Source organism: Schistocerca serialis, unplaced genomic scaffold, assembly GCF_023864345.2.
Source record: "Schistocerca serialis cubense isolate TAMUIC-IGC-003099 unplaced genomic scaffold, iqSchSeri2.2 HiC_scaffold_1351, whole genome shotgun sequence".
Classification (NCBI taxonomy): domain Eukaryota; kingdom Metazoa; phylum Arthropoda; class Insecta; order Orthoptera; family Acrididae; genus Schistocerca; species Schistocerca serialis.
In genome coordinates, this window is record NW_026047571.1 from 255622 (window position 1) to 275381 (window position 19760).

At 40.7% G+C, this 19760-nt stretch overlaps 2 non-coding genes across 2 annotated transcripts; both read left to right on the plus strand.

The window, feature by feature from the left end:
* Positions 1–2516: 2516 nt before the first annotated feature.
* Positions 2517–2591, plus strand: Trnas-uga (transfer RNA serine (anticodon UGA)). Its single transcript has one exon. It is a non-coding gene; the product is annotated as a tRNA-Ser (tRNA).
* Positions 2592–2817: 226 nt separating this feature from the next.
* Trnas-uga (transfer RNA serine (anticodon UGA)) lies at positions 2818–2892 on the plus strand. Its single transcript has one exon. It is a non-coding gene; the product is annotated as a tRNA-Ser (tRNA).
* Positions 2893–19760: the final 16868 nt, after the last annotated feature.

The following is a 19760-nucleotide window of genomic DNA, read 5'->3' on the forward strand; positions in this document are numbered from 1 at the left end:
CTCTTCTTCAGAAACGTTCCTTGCCATTGCCAGTCTCCATTTTATATCCTCTCTACTTCGACCATCATCAGTTATTTTGCTCCTCAAATAGCAAAACTCCTTTACTACTTTAAGTGTCTCATTTCCTAATCTAATTCCCTCAGCATCACTCGACTTAATTCGACTACACCCATAACTATGAGTATATAATGCACAAAACATTTGCATTAGGGCTCATAGCTGTTTCAATAATAATGCACATACTGCTTACTGATGCAGAATTTATTGTGATACTTATTAGCTTATTGTTTGTTCAAACACGTATAAAAGATGCAGTTACAATGTGTACTAATAAACTGGAGATGTGATGCTATAGAAGGGCACTGTGATTCTAGGGTTGGTCAACACTGAAGAGATTTTTCTGATGTAACTTGGAAAGAAAACTTCAAACCATAATTTAGACACTTTCAGTTAAGGCAATCTGCATATCCACATTGCGCATTTGCACCTTCACTATTTAATGAGTTGCCACTCCCATGTACAATAAAACCTTACCCATTTCAAGCAGCCTTTATTAATACTATACCATGGCAGTGCAATGATGATTTTAGGGCCACATCAGATTAGTAATTGCGCATGGCTGTTGTATGAGCATTGAATGTTGTACATCGGCACATGATGCATTCAGTTAACAGATCATAATTGTTGGGGCCGGTTTAACGACCAGTGGTTTCATATTAACGACACTTACACACAAAATAAGTTCAGAACGCAATGTTGATTGTAACACAGTACAGAAACACATTTAAAGAGAGCGAGTGGTACATTCTAATGATCAGCAGTTATCTGTATTTCCTATTCAGCCATGATTGTGACACAACTTTACTATATTAAAGGAAAAACCCTGCTAAGGTTTCAGTGTACAGACTATGTTGGCTAAATATTTTCCTTAGATGCACTTAAACAAATGCTCCATACACCATTAGTCAAATATTACTGCAATATCAGATCAGTGGCTGTCTGATTCTAGCCAAGATCCCTACTCACATTTCCTTTCTTCAAATGTGTGTTCTGAATAAAAAAGTGTTCGACTAACCTAGTCTTCACTTGCCCCCTTCCAACCCAATCCAGCCCTTGTGAAAGTCTTCAAAAGTATGTATAAAGTTTTACAATGTTGTTTTCCATTGCGCTTCCTCATGCACTGCTAACACGTACTCGTACATGCAAGAAAATAAGAAGAAAAATACACTGAACATTTAAACAACAAAAATGTTTAAAGAACAGCAGTTCAATTTTTACCACACAATTAAAACTTACTTGCACAGCCAGTGTATTTCATGCTAAGATTTAATGATTGTGCTATGTACAATAGTTAAAGAAAAGTTTTTATTTACTTAACAAAAAGTGTTACTGTACTGGAAATATGAGGGGCATTCAATAAGTAATGCAACAAAATTTTTCCTGGAAGCAACTTTCTTATTTAAGATGCCAGTAACGATATTGTTTCCCATTCTCTTGGTTGTAAAAACATGTTTCTCCGTAAAACCATGTTTCTCAAAATAATCCATGGGCAATGCGATGGGCTTATGCCAGTTTACTGGGAGCGCCTGTATGCCTGCGTGTACCACTCTACTGGTTGACATCGGAGTGAATATCCTGTTGCACCAATAACTGCACCATCTTCCACATACTTCCTGCGGAGTGCAAGCCGCATTGAGCCAAACAGATGGAAGTCGGAATGTGTGAGATTTTCAGTAGGCTGTATAAGGAACAATAGTCCAATGCAGTTTCGTGAGCAGCTCCTCTTGGATATAGGCTTGTTTTAGGTCTTGGATTGTCATGGAGAAGTAGAATTTTGTTTGCATTTTTGTGGCGACGTACACCCTAAAGTCGTTTCTTCAATTTCCTGAGTGTAGCGCAATAAATGTCAGTTAATTGTTGCACCGCAAGGGAGGACATAAGCAGAATAATCCCTTCAGAATTCCAGAACATTGTCGCCGTGACTTTAATGGCCGGGTGTACGGCGTTGATCTTTTTCCTCAGAGAAGTGGCATGGGACGACTCTGTGGAATGCAGTTTTGTTTCCGGTTTAGAGTGACGAACCCATGTTTCATCGCCTGTGATGATGTTTGACAAAAAATTGTCATCAGAATGAGATTTTCACTCTGCAGCGAAGTGTGCGCTGATATGAAACTTCCTGGCAGATTAAAACTGTGTGCCCGACCGAGACTCGAACTCGGGACCTTTGCCTTTCGCGGGCAAGTGCTCTACCAACTGAGCTACCGAAGCACGACTCACGCTCGGTACTCACAGCTTTACTTCTGCCAGTACCTCGTCTCCTACCTTCCAAACTTTACAGAAGCTCTCCTGCGAACCTTGCAGAACTAGCACTCCTGAAAGAAAGGATATTGCGGAGACATATCCTTTCTTTCAGGAGTGCTAGTTCTGCAAGGTTCGCAGGAGAGCTTCTGTAAAGTTTGGAAGGTAGGAGACGAGGTACTGGCAGAAGTAAAGCTGTGAGTACCGGGCGTGAGTCGTGCTTCGGTAGCTCAGTTGGTAGAGCACTTGCCCGTGAAAGGCAAAGGTCCCGAGTTCGAGTCTCGGTCGGGCACACAGTTTTAATCTGCCAGGAAGTTTCATATCAGCGCACACTTCGCTGCAGAGTGAAAATCTCATTCTGGAAACATCCCCCAGGCTGTGGCTAAGCCATGTCTCCGCAATATCCTTTCTTTCAGGAGTGCTAGTTCTGCAAGGTTCGCAGGAGAGCTTCTGTAAAGTTTGGAAGGTAGGAGACGAGGTACTGGCAGAAGTAAAGCTGTGAGTACCGGGCGTGAGTCGTGCTTCGGTAGCTCAGTTGGTAGAGCACTTGCCCGTGAAAGGCAAAGGTCCCGAGTTCGAGTCTCGGTCGGGCACACAGAGTTAATCTGCCAGGAAGTTTCATAATTGTCATCAGCCTCGTAACACGCAAGCAGTTCTCCACAGATGGTCCTTCCTTGCTCTTTATGGTCTTCTGTTAGGTGGTGTGGAATCCAGTGGGCACACATCTTTGAGTAACCCATCTAGTGGATGACTGTGACATCACTATCAACAGATGTCCAGTTGAACAGTGAAATGTTTTGATTGTGAACAGTCACCCAACTCGACTGAGAGTGCAAGTTCCTAGATTGTAGGAGTCCTAGCTGTGTGCAGCTGCTGGCACGTGGGAGATTAGATAGGTTTGCTTAACCTTGTTGCGATGGTGACGAATGCCTGCCCAATGACTCACCGTGCTTTTGTTCACTACCAGGTCTCTGTAGACATCCTGCCACAAGAAACGCAGTGACAGCTCTCTGCTCGGAATACTCCTCTGTTACAGACACCATTTTGAAGACTACACACAGTACTGCCACCTATCAAACTTGATGAGCTATGGTGGCAGAAGTGGTAATATTCCACAATTTCCCACAACAAATTGCGCATATCTCGACCAAAATTTGTGGAGAAAGAAATGTTTGTTGCATTACATATTGAATTCTCCTCATATTTATGGCACTGAATGCTGTGTGGTGCATCGTAAATGAAACAAAAATGCCAATTAATTGTTTCGTTAAGGAATAAACTTTTGAGGTTATCCATACTCAGTTATCTCAGCTATTGGATAAAAAAGTAGAATGTATAAAAATGGCACCAGTAAGACAGCTTTACAGAACAAATTGGTTTGCTTGTGGGGGAAAAGCAAAAAATAGTTGACATCACACAAGATATACAGAATGTGGTCAGATGATACATTGATGCACTTCAATAAATGGATTAATTTGGGAAACATTCACAAGAAATATTTAAATAGCGGTTCAGTATTAGGTCAAATTGACCTAAAAATAAAATAAAATTGAAAAGATTGGGAGCAGTAGATATTGGGAAGTGTTTTGGAAGAGTGTTTCTGCTTTTAGAGCAGAAAGATAACATGACAGTGTTCTTTCTATAGCTTTTACTCATCAGGTACCTTCTTGCAGTTTGTCATTAGTGTGTGTGTGTGTGTGTGTGTGTGTGTGTGTGTGTGTGTGTTGGGCACTCATTTTATCCCTGAAGACAAGTGGGAGAGACACTATTAAAAGTTGAGAGTTTTATCTGAAATGACACAGTCGTGTTCAGAAAAGACTTTTCTTTATGAATGTAGGAAGCCACCCTGTAAATGCTTGATAGGGTAACTAGTGGGTAACAACATATCCAGTTTAATGTAATGTATGTAATTAGGCAAAAGGGATCTGATAGTGTGACCTGAAGACTTGTTAAGTAATCGCTGAAGTCTGGTAACTTGAAAATATACAGGAGATGATCTGGAATTATTTTCAGTAGTATGGTAATATGAAGGGCTCATCAGTTTGTCAGAAGGAACTGACATGTCAGAACCACAAGAAAGGTTGTTTAAAGAACACAAACATTATCAGTAAGTGTAGCTAATGGATCAGACAGTAGTAAAATTCAGAGCAGAAATGTATGTTGTTTACTTGTTGCTAGTGTGACTAAAATACCTATTTTCAGTGGGAGAGACTAAAGCATTGCAAGGTGTACGATGTCTGCTCTCTTCTTCATAATTTAGACTTTGTATGACCCAAGATAAGCCAAGAAAGGTGACAAAAAGTGCCCCCACGTGTTCCTATGGGTTCACATCAGGCAAATTTGGTGCCGAGACATGAATGTAAATTCACTATTGTGCTCCTAAAACGAATGTAGCTCTGTTCTCGTTTTGTGACACCGTCAGTTATTCTGCTAGATGAGGCCACGAAGTGCGAAGACATGCTGGAGGTGCACAATAATGTTCTCAGCTGTCAGGGTGCCTTTGATTACTACCATAGTTGCCCTGTAAGTCCATGTGAATGTCCCCCCACTGAATGGTGTGCTCCGAAACACTTCAGCTTGCACCAGTCTTCTACTGTCATCAGTTCTGCCACAGATTGCACCTACCCTGATTTACAGATTGGGCAAGCCTCTGACCTACACATTCTGTGATGCAGCAGGGACATCCAACACCATGTTGTCTAATTGTTGTTTCACTGTCCGTCAACCACTTTCCATAAATGCTCACACAACACTAATGGCTACCCAGCTTCACCATTTCAGAGGTGCTCAATCAGAGTCGCTGGACCCTAATAATCTGCCCTTTCACAAAATTGCTTAGGTCAATGTAATTTGTCATTTGCAGACTGTATTGTTGCTAGTTGTAGATCGACAATGATAGTTATGGAAGAGGGTCCTGTACTCAGCGTGCAGTGCTTGCAAAAGAGCAAAGAGAGTGCAGAGATTTTCTTCAAAATAGAAGCTTCAGAATAGAAGCTTCAAATTTGAAGATGTCTTTACAATGGGATGTTAAGGACTGGTCATCTTAAATTTTTGGCAGACTTGTAAGATTTGAAGGTCAGTGCCAGGACAGGAGATTCGTAAAGCAATAAGACATATAAAAAATTTAAATGTCCTATTAAAATTAGATGATTTCTGGACACTAACAAGTATAAAGCAAGTATAATTTAGGTGCAAAATCATTGAAAGATTGGTTCAGATCTCGGCATCCTGTTTTTTAAATATATTTATTGAAAAAAGGAAATGGAAATTAACAAATATTGAATCATACGAGGTGTAAAACTTTGCTTCTGCCTTTTTTCCCCCAATATTTGATGCTTTAATGAATCAAATTGGTTACACATGACCTAACAGGTCATAGTCAGAGGGAGCAATGTCTGGAGAATACGGCGAGTGGGTAGGACTTCCCATTTTAACATTTCCAAGTTTTTGACCTCCTTTGAAACGAGGGATGAAGCGTTGTCGTGCTGCAAAATCATTTCATCGTCCCTCTCCATGTATTGCGGCAGTTTGTCTTTTAATGCTCTACTCAGACACATTAATTGCATTCGATAACGAGCACCTGTGATGGTTTCACTTGGTTTTAACACCTCATACTACACAACGCTGAGCTGGTCCCAACAAATGCAGAGTGTGGTTTTGGAGTTGCGAATATTCGGTTTGGCCATCTACATGGAAGCCGGGATATTCCCATGATTTTTTGCATTTAGGGTTATCGTAATGAACCCATTTTTTGTACCCGGTCACAATGCGATGCAGAAATCCCTTCCGTTTTTGTCTCTGAAGCGATTGCTCACAAACACACAAATGCCGTTCAACGTCTCTTGGTTTCAGCTCACGCAGAACCCAAGTTCCTTCTTTCTGAATGATGCCCATAGCATTGAGATGTTTTGAAATGGCTTTCTGTGTCACCCCCCCCCCACCCCCACTAATCGTGCCAATTCTTCTTGAGTTTGACGCTAGTCTTCACTCGGCAATGTCTCCAATTCTGCATCTTCGAAAACATTCTCTCTCCCACCCCTATGCCGACCTACGACGATAAAATCACCGTTCTTGAGGTGTTGAAAGCACTCAGGACACGTTCTTTCACTAATAGCGTCCTTACCATATGTACTTGAGAGCATTCGATGAGGCTCAGCTTGTGTTTCCTTCATATTGAAGCACAATCGTAACACCACCTGCAAATGACGAGAATTAGGCTCATAAACTGACATCTTCAATCAAGAACAACTTTACGATGCAGACAAAAATCGACTAATGTTTGAATGAGGCTTTGTTGACTGAGGTCCAAGCTAACTGCCTGACGTCTGCAATCTGTTTCTTTCGTCCGCTACTTACCATTGTCGCGACCTAATGGCAAACTTTTTATATTTAATTAGTGTTAGTGTGAAAATGACACATGCAAAATACTTTTTGTTAATTGATAAAAAAATTATATACTCCATGGCCATAAACCACCAAGATACAGGGTGAACTCCAGAAATAGTTTCTTTACTTAAATGTCCACACTATATATATGTCTCTATGCACTGGCAGAGAACAACTGTGGGCAGGTAGATGTGACACCCTTCAAAGGTGGGTAAACTTCCTGTGTTTCTACCATCTGGAAGTACTTTAGATTGGTCAGCCAAGATGACTAAAGAAGCTAAGATCGGGTGTTTGTAAATCCAGGGACAATCTTGTCAAATGGAAATTTTCCAGTGGAATGGCTCTGTAAAATGTGGACAACAAAGAATGGATCACCTGTGCCACTGCTTATGCTGCCCTGAGTTGTGCAGTCGTGTAGTGATGGGTAGCTGATGAAGACTGAAGGCAGTGCAGTTGCTGTGGCCCAGTTGTGGGCCAAGATCATGTAGCTGATTATGTAAACCATGTAAATTGTGGTTTTAGTGGTATCACATAATATGGTAGAATTTTGTATGGCTTCTGGCTTGAGTAAATAAATAAACCTCTAGATTCAAATAACGTTTTGTTTTTTCCAACTGATGTTTCACATTTGTGTAACAAAATTTAATTTGTGAGTACTTGGATTTTCATGCAGATAGTAATTAAAAATAAATAGATAAATTTTTATTAACAAATTTGAGTCCATATTATTTGGTAACTATCATTTCTCTTAGTTAATTAATGAGAAATTCAGAAAAGTAAGAATGAATGTTATACTTGTAGTGAGATTCAAAAAATCATCATGATTATAGTCTGCTTACGCTGTGCACGTAGCTGCCAACAAATTTGTGAATAAAACATAAATGTCTCGTATTTAAGAATGCTTGGAAAGCATCTTGTCTTCAAATGAGATTTTTTAAAAATTGCCTTGTACCCCTTAAGGAAACGGATGGAGTTTCAGGTCTCATTTGGCTGTCTTGCTGTAGGTATGCATTGATGATTTCTTCAAGGCAACAGCAAATATTTGTAAGACTTGACACGGAACTGACTGTTGTTAATAAACAGGGGGCTGCTCATCATAAAAAAGCTGGAAACCGTGATTTTGCTGCACCAATCGATTGTGAGTACATGTCTGCAAGTGTCTCTCCCTCATGCTGTGTTGAGTACTTGCGTGTGTCATTATGTTTGAGTGAGTAAGACGAGCTCATGTGTTTACTGACTAGATGAGTACAACACACACAAACAAACAAAAAAGTTCATGGATAACATGTGCAGGAGTGTTAGTGTAAGAGATTGTCTGGAAGTATTTTGGTAAAATCTCCAGCAAAGTGTACAATGGAAAACTTAGTGGCAAAATGGTACCAAACAGGTACTGTAGTGCATAAAAGCTGTAATCCCACATCAGTCTTACTATGATTATTTTCTGTGCCAGATTTATTTTGCCCAGACTGTAGATCTCATTGTGTATGGGTTGCTGAACCCTAACCTCTCTCCTTTCCATATCTCTGTTCATTCTTAGTTGTTCCTAGAAACAAGTGAACTTCCCAAGTTGCGATTGGTATCATGGAAGTAACTGTTAACTTGCTCATAGCAGGATTAAGAGAATGAAGCTGTGATGTGTAGGTTTTCTTGATGCATCAAAATTGATACATTTCATGTTATCCAATCATATTTTACAGCTTGTATATATTTGTAGTTCACTAGAATTCTCTTACTAATTTCTTCAGTTCCATATGTCATAGAAAATATATATGTGACAGGATGCTCAGTAAGAGAGTTAATTAAATATAAACCAGAATTTTCTTAAGTTTATTTAAGCTTTAGAAAAATTCATACACACAAAATTACTTTTCTGAGAGGTCAACTGACTTGGAAACACATTTTTGCCTGTGGTTAGACAGTGTCTTGATCTGTTTCTGTAAAATGAATGTGGCTGTGGCAGCAGCCAGTTGTCCATGAAAGCTTTGACAGCACCATTATTGTCAAATGTGTGCAGACTGCTTTTTTTAGTGGTCCAAACAAATGAAACATGTGGGGCGTTAAGTCCAGACTGTAGAGAGCATGTTCTACTGTGGTCCACAACAGTTTCTGATTTTTTTGTTGAGTTTGGGCAGCTGTGTTCGGTCAAGCATTGTCATGATGTTTTGTTTGGTCCAGTAGCAATTTGAGCAACTGTTATTCAGTGGTTGTCTTCAGTAAGCTGGCAAACAGTGTGGATGTTATGTCATGCTAGTCCTTGTGCGAAGTTGGTGAGCTGCCTTCCAATTGCTTCTTGTCCTGATACAAATGTTTGTGCCATGCATACTCTTGAGTCTTTCTCAGGGTGTTGTCTCTGAAATGTGCTGCAAGTCTTTCCAAAAATTTGAACAGTTTTACAACCTTTATTGTGACAAACTTTATTATAATGTGTTGTGCAACAGAGGTCCCTACCTTTCGCTCTGACGTTACTGTTTCTTCAGTCAATCTAGCTGTGGAGAACAGCCATTGGAAACCAAAGCAACAACGAGGAGAGATCGCACCACTCTTCGTTTACAAAAAGGCACACAAAACAAATATTCCGATATATATTTGATCCACCCTTGCACTTACTTCCTGATGGTGAAATTCTGAGTATCACTGATAGAAGCACTTGAAGAAGAAGAAGAAGAAGAAGAAGAAGAAGAAGAAGAAGATATCACACACTTCCAGAACTTCTGTATTCTTTCTTTAGGAGGGCAGTTAGATAGGGTGGACAAAGTTGAAGTGAGGGCAGTGTCTGAGGCCAGGTTGTGAACGACCTAGCTGTTGAGAAAAAGATGAAACAAAGGTTAGCGAGAAAGCAGGTAAAAGAGTGAGCAGAGGTAGTAGTAGTGTTGGATTGTCACACTTTCCCTTCAATATGATGCTGCTGTAGTGCCTACCTTTGACTTCCTACTTTCTCCAACATCTTTCATCTCTGCCTCCTATCACGCTTACAATAGATGGGTCTGAGCATGCTGCCACTCCTTTCCAGCCTTCCCAAACTAATGCCACTTCCATATCTAATGAAGGAATTCATATGTTCCCCGCGCTTGTAATAGTTTTCTATTCTTTTAAGTTTATCCATCAGCAGTACTTTGTATTTTGCCAGCTGAAGCTATGTTTTGGTGATGATTTCTGAATTGAATTTTCCTTTTGGTACATAGTGTACATGTGTTAATTTTGATGTTAGTTTTCATCAGCGTCCATTTGAGTAATTCACATATCACTCTCATATTTGTTTTACAATAGAGTATTGACTCCATGTTTATTAAACAGGTGATGATAAGGCAAATTTATTTACATGGCTCCTGTTCTGTTCTCCAGGTATTTCAAAAATTCCATTAACATCGTATGTGAGCTCGGCCCACAGATAACTTACGATCTTCTTGTTCCTCTATAACTGTATCTTGATGTTTGTCAAATGGGTGAATTAGGGACTGACATTTGGTAAGTGATAAATAAAATTTGGACATTTTGAAATTCTACTATAATAGACAGCATTTGTGATTACAGTGGAGGTTATGTTAAAGTCGTCTTGGTTTTCACTTTCAGAGCATTACCACTTCTCACTTTTTCTCATGTAATGTGGCTGCCAGAGTTCGGTTCATGCAAAATCATGAGGTCCTAGGCCAACTACAAGGCAGCAAAAGCGGCCAAAAATTCCCTTGCTGTGCATCTTACTTGGTGACTGCAACAACTTAGAAGCTTCTACTTCGTACAGAGTGGTGCGACCGCATACCTCAACACGCGCCATTAGTTGCCAGACGATAAATGTAAACGTTTCCGAGACAAATGCGTCCATTGTGACGAATTTCAGTTACGTCATTTCGAAAACAAATGTAGAAAAAGTTAGGTTTTCTGCTGTTTTTACTACACATTACCACTTCCCGCTTTTTCTCGTGTAATGTGGCTGCCAGAGTTCTGTTCATGCAAAATCTTAAAGTCCTAGGACAACTACAACGCAAAAAAAGCGGCCAAAAATTGAATTTTCAAAAACTAAAACTTGACTTTCTGTGCCCCTTACTTGGTGACTCCAACAACTTAGAAGATTCTACTTAGTACAGAGTGGTGCCACCGCGTACCTCATCACGCGAAATTAGTTGCCAGACGATAAATGTAAACGTTTCCGAGAGAAATGCGTCCATTGTGACGATTTTCAGTTACGTCATTTCGAAAACAAATGTAGAAAACGTTAGGTTTTCTGCGGTTTTTACTACACATTACCTATTCTCGCTTTTTCTCGTGTAATGTGGCTGCCAGAGTACGGTTCATGTAAAATCTAAAGGTCCTAGGTCAACTACAAGGCAGCAAAAGCGACCAAAACTTCCCTTGCTGTGTCTCTTACTTGGTGACTGCAACAACTTAGAAGCTTCTACTTCGTACAGAGTGGTGCGACCACATACCTCAAAACGCGCCATTAGTTGCCAGACGATAAATGTAAACGTTTCCGAGACACATGCGTCCATTGTGACGAATTTCAGTTACGTCATTTCGAAAACAAATGTAGAAAAAGTTAGGTTTTCTGCGGTTTTTACTACACATTACCTATTCTCGCTTTTTCTCGTGTAATGTGGCTGCCAGAGTACGGTTCATGTAAAATCTAAAGGTCCTAGGTCAACTACAAGGCAGCAAAAGCGACCAAATATTGAATTTCCATAAACTAAAACTTGGCTATCTGTGCCCCTTACTTGGTGACTGCAACAACTTAGAAGCTTCTACTTCGTACAGAGTGGTGCGACCGCATACCTCAAAACGTGCCATTAGTTGCCAGACGATAAATGTAAACGTTTCCGAGACACATGCGTCCATTGTGACGAATTTCAGTTACGTCATTTCGAAGACAAATGTAGAAAAAGTTAGGTTTTCTGCGGTTTTTACTACACATTACCTATTCTCGCTTTTTCTCGTGTAATGTGGCTGCCAGAGTACGGTTCATGTAAAATATAAAGGTCCTAGGTCAACTACAAGGCAGCAAAAGCGACCAAATATTGAATTTCCATAAACTAAAACTTGGCTATCTGTGCCCCTTACTTGGTGACTGCAACAACTTAGAAGCTTCTACTTCGTACGGAGAGGTGCGACCGCATACCTCATAACGCGACAATAGTTGCCAGACGATAAATGTAAACGTTTCCCGGAGAAAAGCGTCAATTTGGACGATTTTCAGTTACGTCATTACGAAAACAAATGTAGAAAACGTTAGGTTTTATGCGGTTTTTACTACACATTACACCTTCTCGCTTTTTCTCGTGTAATGTGGCTGCCAGAGTTCGGTTCATGCAAAATCTTAAGGTCCTAGGTCAACTACAAGGCAGCAAAGGTGGCCAAAAATTGAATTTTTAAATACGAAAACTTGACTTTCTGTTCCCCTCACTTGGTGATTGCAACAATTTAGAAGCTTCTACTTCGTACAGAGTGGTGCGACCGCAAACCTCATCACGCGACATTAGTTGCCAGACGATAAATGTAAACGTTTCCGAGAGAAATGCGTCCATTGTGACGATATTCAGTTACGTCATTACGAAAACAAATGTAGAAAACGTTAGGTTTTCTGCGCTTTTTACTACACATTACCACTTCTCGCTTTTTCTCGTGTAATGTGGCTGCCAGAGTTCGGTTTATGCAAAATCTTAAGGTCCTTGGGCAACTACCAGACAGCAAAAGAGGCCAAAAATTGAATTTTCAAAAACTGAAACTTGACTTGCTGTTCTCCTTACCTGGTGACTGCAACAACTTAAAAGCTTCTCCTTCATACAGAGTGTTGCGACCGAACGCCTAATCACGCGACATTAGTTGCCAGACGATAAATGTAAACGTTTCTGAGAGAAATGCGTCCATTGTGACGATTTTCAATTACGTCATTTCGAAAACAAATGTAGAAAAGTTATTTTTGTTGTGGTTATTACCACACATTACCACTTCTCGCTTTTTCTCATATAGTATGGCTGCCAGAGTTCAATTCATGCAAAATCTTAAGGTCGTAGGTAAACTATAAGGCAGCAAAAGCGGCCAAAAATTGTATTTTCGAAAACTAACACTTGACTTTCTGTGCCCCTTACTTGGTGACTGCAACAACTTAGTAGCTTCTACTTCGTTCAGAGTGGTGCGACCGCATACCTCATCACACGACAATAGTTGCCAGATGATAACTGTAAACGTTTCCGAGAGAAATGCATCCATTGTGACGATTTTCAGTAACGTCATTTCGAAAACAAATGTAGAAAACATTGGGGTTTCTCCGGTTTTTACTACACATTACCACTTCTCGCCTTTTCACGTTTAATGTGGCTGCCTGAGTTAATTCATGCAAAATCTTCGGGTCCTAGGTCAACTACAAGGCAGCAAAAGCGGCAAAAAAGTGAATTTTCAAAAACTAAAATTTTACTTACAGTGCCCCTTACTTGGTGACTGTAACAACTTAGAAGCTTCTACTTCGTACAGAGTGGTGCGACCGCAAACCTCATCACGCGACATTAGTTGCCAGACGCTAAATGTAAACGATTCCGAAAGAAATGCGCCCATTGTGACGATTTTCAATTACGTCATTTTGAAAACGAATGTAGAAAACGTTAGGTTTTCTGCGCTTTTTACTACACATTACCACTTCTCGCCTTTTCTCGTGTAATGTGGCTGGCAGAGTTCGCTTCGTGCAAAATCTCAAGGTCCTAGGTCAAATACAAGGCAGCAAAAGAGGCCAAAAATGGAATTGTCAAAAACTAGAACTTGACTTTCTGTGCCCCTTACTTGGTGACTGCAACAACTTAGAAGCTTCTACTTCGTACGGAGCTGTGCGACCGCATACTTCATCACGCGACATTAGTGTCCAGACGATAAATGTAAACGTTTAAGAGAGAAATGCGTCCATTGTGACGATTTTCACTTACGTCATTTCGAAAACAAATGTAGAAAGAGTTAGGTATTCTGCGATTTCTACTACACATTACCACTTCTCGCTTTTTCTCGTGTAATGTGGTTGCCAGAGGTCGGTTCATGCAAAATCATAAGGACCTAGGTCAACTAGAAGGCAGCAAAAGTGGCCAAAAATTGAATTTTCAAAAACTAAAACTTGCCATGCTATGCCCCTTACTTGGTGACTGCAACAACTTAGAAGCTTCTACTTCGTACAGAGAGGTGCGATCGCATACCTCATCACGCGACATTAGTTGCCAGTCGACAAATGTAAACGTTTCCGAAAGAAATGCGTCCAATGTGACGATTTTCAGTTACGTTATTTCGAAAACAAATGTGGATAACGTTAGGTTTTCTGCGGTTTTTACTACACATTACCACTTCTCTCTTTTTCTCGTGTAATGTGGCTGCCAGAGTTCGGTTCATGTAAAATCTTAAGGCCCTAGGGCAATGTGTAATGTGTAATGTGACTGCCGGATTTCGGTTCATGCAAAATCTTAATTGTCCTAGGTCAACTACAAGCCTGAAAAAGCGGCCTAAAACAGAATTTTCAAAAACTAAAACTTGAATTTCTGTGCTCCTTTCTTGGTGACTGCAACTACTTAGAAGCTTCTGCTTCATACGGAGTGGTGCGACCGCATACCTCATCACGCGGCATTAGTTGCCAGACGATAAATGTAAACGTCTCACAGAGAAATGCGACCAATGTGACGATTTTCAGTTACGTCTTTTCGAAAACAAATGTAGAAAACATTAGGTTTTCTGCGGTGTTTACTACGCATTACCACTTCTCGCATATTGTCGTGTAATGTGGCTGCCAGAGTTCGGTTCATGCAAAATCTTAAGGTCCTAGGTCAACTACAAGGCAGCAAAAGCGGACAAAAACTGAATTTTCAAAAACTAAAATTCGAATTTCTGTGCCCCTTTCTTGGTGACTGCATAACATAGAGGCTGCTACTTCGTACAGAGTGTTGTGACCGCAAACCTCGTTACGCGGCATTAGTTGCCAGACGATAAATGTAAACGTTTCTGAATGTAATCCGTCCTATGTGGCGAATTCCAGTTACGTCATTTCGAAAACAAATGTAGAAAACGCTAGGTTTTATGCGGTTTTTACTACGCATTACCACTTCTCGCTTTTTCTCGTGTAATGTGGCTGCCAGAGTACGATTCATGCAAAATCATAAGGTCCTAGGTGAAGTACAAGGCTGCAAAATCGACCAAAAACTGAATTTTCTAAAACTAAAAAACTTGAATTTCTGTGCTCCTTTCTTGCTGACTGCAACAACTTAGAAGTCTCTGCTTCATAGGGTGTGGTGCGACCGCATACCTCATCACGCGGCATTAGTTGCCAGACTATAAATGTAAACGTTTCCCAGGGAAATGCGACCATAGTGACGATTTCCAGTTAAGTCATTTCGAAAACAAATGTAGAAAACGATATGTTTTCTGCGGTTATTACTACGCATTACCACGTCTAGCTTTTTCTCGTGTAATGTGGTTGCCGGAGTTCGGTTCATGCAAAATCTTAAGGTCCTAGGTCAACTACAAGGCTGCAAAAGCGGTCAAAAACTGAATTTTCAAAAACTAAAACTTGAATTTCTGTGCTCCTTTCTTGGTGACTGCAACAACTTAGAAGCTTCTATTTCGTACAGAGTGGTGGGACCGCAAACCTCGTCACGCGGCATTAGTTGCCAGAGGATAAAGGTAAACGTTTCCGAGAGAAATGCGTAAATTGTGACGATTTTTCAGTTACGTCATTTCGAAAACAAATGTAGAAAACGTTAGGTTTTCTGCGGTTTTTACTACGCATTACCACTTCTCGCTTTTTCTCGTGTAATGTGGCTGCCAGGGTTAGGGTCATGCAAAAATTAAAGGACCGAGGTCAACTACAAGGCAGCAAAACCGGCCATAAATGGAATTTTCAAAATCTAAAACTTGAATTTCTGTTCCCCTTTCTTGGTGACTGCAACAACTTAGAAGCTTCTACTTCGTACAGAGTGGTGCGACCGCAAAACTCGTCACGTGGCATTATTTGCCAGACGATAAATGTGAACGTTTCCGAGAGAAATGCGTCCATTGAGACGATTTTCAGTTACGTCATTTCGAAAACAAATGTAGAAAACGTTAGGTTTTCTCTGGTTTCTACTACGCATTACCACTTCTCGCATTTCTCTTGTAAGGCGGCTGCCAGGGTTCGGTTCATACAAAATCTAAAGGTCCTAGGTGAACTACAAGGCAGCAAAAGCGGCCAGAAACTGGATTTTCAAATACTAAAACTTGAATTTCTGTGCCTCTTTCTTGGTAACTGCAACAACTTAGAAGCTTCTACTTCGTACAGAGTGGTGCGACCGCAAAACTCGTCACTAGGCATTATTTGCCAGACGATAAATGTGAACGTTTCCGAGAGAAATGCGTCCATTGAGACGATTTTCAGTTACGTCATTTCGAAAACAAATGTAGAAAACGTTAGGTTTTCTGCGGTTTTTACTACGCCTTACCAATTCTCGCTTTTTCCTGTGTAATGTGGGTGCCAGAGTTCGGTTGATGCAAAATCTTAAGGTCCGAGGTCAACTACAAGGCAGCAAAAGCGGGCAAAAACTGAATTTTCAGAAACTAAAACTTGAATTGCTGTGCTCCTTTCTTGGTGACTGAAACTACTTAGAAACTTCTACTTCGCACAGAGTGGTGCTACCGCAAACCTCATCACGTGGCATGAGTTGCCAGTCGACAAATGTGAACGTTTCCGAGAGAAAAGCGTCGATTGAGACGATTTTCAGTTACGTCATTTCGAAAACAAATGTAGAAAACGTTAGGTTTTCTCTGGTTTTTACTACGCATTACCACTTCTCGCTTTTTTTCGTGTAATGTGGCTGCCAGGGCTCGGTTCATACAAAATCTAAAAGTCCTAGGTCAACTACAAGGCAGCAAAACCGGCCACTAACTGAATTTTCAAAAACTAAAACTTGAATATCTGTGCTCCTGTCTTGGTGACTGCAACAACTTAGAAGCCTCTACTTTGTACAGAGTGGTGCGACCGCAAAGCTCGTCACGCGGCGTTTGTTGCCAGACGATAAATGTAATCGTTTCCGAGGGAAATGCGTCCATAGTGACGATTTTCAGTTACGTCATTTCGAAAACAAATGTAGGAAACGCAAGGTTTTCTTCGGTTTTTACTACGCATTACCACTTCTCGCTCTTTCTCGTCTTATGTGGCTGCCAGGGTTCGGTTCATGTAAAACCTTATGGTCCTAGGTCAACTACAAGGCGGCAAAACCGGCCAAAAATTGAATTTTTAAAAACTAAAACTTGAATTTCTCAGCCACTTTCTTCGTGACTGCAACAACTTAGAAGCTTCTACATCGTACAGTGTGGTGCGACCGCAAACCTGAACATGCGGGATTAGTTGCCAGACGATAAATGTAAACGTTTCCGAGAGAAATGCGTCCATTGTGAAGGTTTTCAGTTACGTCATTTCGGAAACAAATGTAGAAAACGTTAGTTTTCAGTGGTTTTTACTACGGATTACCACTTCTCGCTTTTTCTCGTGTAATGTGGCCGCCAGAGTGCGGTTCATGTAATATCTTATCGTCCTAGGTCAACTACAAGGCGGCAAAACCGGCCAAAAATTGAATTTTCAAAATTCTAAAACTTCAATTTCTCAGCCCCTTTCTTTGTGACTGCAACAACTTAGAAGCTCCTTCTTCGTACACAGTGGTGCGACAGCAATCCTCGTCACGCGGCATTAGTTGCCAGACGATAAAGGTAAACGTTTCCGAGAGAAATGCGTAAATTGTGACGGTTTTCAGTTACGTCATTTCGAAAACAAATGTAGAAAACGTTAGGTTTTCTGTGGTTTTTACTACGCATTAGCACTTCTCGCTTTTTCTCGTGTAATGTGGCTGCCAGGGTTCGGTTCATGTAAAATCTTATGGTTCTAGGTCAACTACAAGGCGTCAAAACCGGTCAAAAATGGAATTTTCAAAAAATAAAACTTGAATTTCTCAGCCCCTTTCTTTGTGACTGCAACAACTTAGAAGCTCCTTCTTTGTACAGAGTGGTGTGACCGCAAACCTCATCACGCTGCATTAGTTGCCAGACTATAAAGGTAAACGTTTCCGAGAGAAATGCGTAAATTGTGACGATTTTCAGTTACGTCATTTCGAAAACAAATGTAGAAAACGTTAGGTTTTCTGCGGTTTTTACTACGCATTACCACTTCTCGCTTTTTCTTGTGTAATGCGGCTGCCAGAGTTCAGTTCATGCAAAATCTTAAGGTCCCAGGTCAACTACAAGGCAGCAAAACCGGCCTAAAACTTAATACTCAAAAACTAAAACTTGAATTTCTGTGCTCCTTTCTTGGTGACTGCAACAACTTAGAAGATTCTACTTCGTACAGAGTGGTGCGACCGCCGACCTCGTCACGCGGCATTTATTGCCAGTCGATAAATGTAAACGTTTCAGAGAGAAATGCGTCCATTGTGAAGATTTTCACTTACGTCATTTCGAAAACGAATGTGGAAAAAGTTAGGTTTTCTGCGGATTTTACTACGCATTATCACTTCTCGTTTTTTCTCGTGTAATGTGGCCGCCAAAGTTCGGTTCATGCAAAATCTAAAGGTCCTAGGTCAACTACAAGGCAGCAAAACCGGCCAAAAATTGAATTTTCAAAAACTAAAACTTGAATTTCTGTTCTCCTTTCTTGGTGACTGCAACAACTTAGTAGCTTCTACTTCGTACAGATTGGTGCGACCGCAAACCTCATCCCGCGGCATTAGTTGCCATACGATAAATGTAAACGTTACCGAGAGATGCGTCGTTGTGACGATTTTCAGTTACGTCATTTCGAAAACAAGTGTACAAAATGTTATGTTTTCTGCGGTTTTTACTACGCATTACCACTTCTCGCTTTTTCTCGTGTAATGTGGCTGCCAGAGTTCGGTTCATGCAAAATCTTAAGCTAATAGGTCAACTACAGGGCAGCAAAAGCGGCCAAAAACTGAATTTTCGAAAACTAAATCTTGAATTTCTGTGCTTATTTCTTGGTGACTGCAACAACTTAGAAGCTTCTACTTCGTACAGAGTGGTGCGACCGCAAACCTAGTCACGCGGCATTAGTTGCCAGACGATAAACGTAAGCGTTTCCGAGAGAAGCGCGTCCAATGTGACGATATCCAGTTACGCCATTTCGAAAAGAAATGTAGGAAACGTTAGGTTTTAAGCGGTTTTTACTACGCATTACCACTTCTGGCTTTTCTCGTGTAATGTGGCTGCCAGGGTACGGTTCATGCAAAATCTTAAGGTTTTAAGTCAACTACAAGGCAGCAAAAGCGGCCAAAAACTGAATTTTCAAAAACCAAAACTTGAATTTCCGTGCCCATCTCTTGGAGACTGCAACAACTTAGAAGCTTCTACTTCGTACAGAGTGGTGCGATCGCAAACCTTGTCACGAGGCATTAGTTGCCAGACGATAAATGTAATCTTTTCTGAGAGTAATGCGTCCAATGTGACGATTTTCGAGGTGCGTCATTTCGAAAGCAAATGTGAAAAACGTTAGGTTTTCTGCGGTTTTTACTACCCATTACCACTTCTCGCTTTTTCTCGTGTAATGTGGCTGCCAGGGTTCGGTTCATGCAAAATCTAAAGGTCCTAGGTTAACTACAAGGCAGCAAAAGCGGCCAAAAACTGAATTTTCAAAAACTAAACTTGAATTGCTGTGCTCCATTTTTGGTGACTGAAACTAATTAGAAGCTTCTACTTCGTACATAGTCGTGCTACCGCAAACCTCATCACGCAAAATTAGTTGCCAGACGATAAATGTAAACGTTTACGAGAGAAATGCGTCCATTGTGAAGATTTTCACTTACGTCATTTCGAAAACAAATGTAGAAAACGTTAGGTTTTCTGCGGATTTTACTACGCATTACCACTTCTCGCTTTTTCTTGTGTAATGCGGCTGCCAGAGTTCAGTTCATGCAAAATCTTAAGGTCCTAGGTCAACTACAAGGCAGCAAAACCGGCCAAAAACTTAATACTCAAAAACTAAAACTTGAATTTCTGTGCTCCTTTCTTGGTGACTGCAACAACTTAGAAGCTTCTACTTCGTACAGAGTGGTGTGACAGCCGACCTAGTCACGCGGCTTTTATTG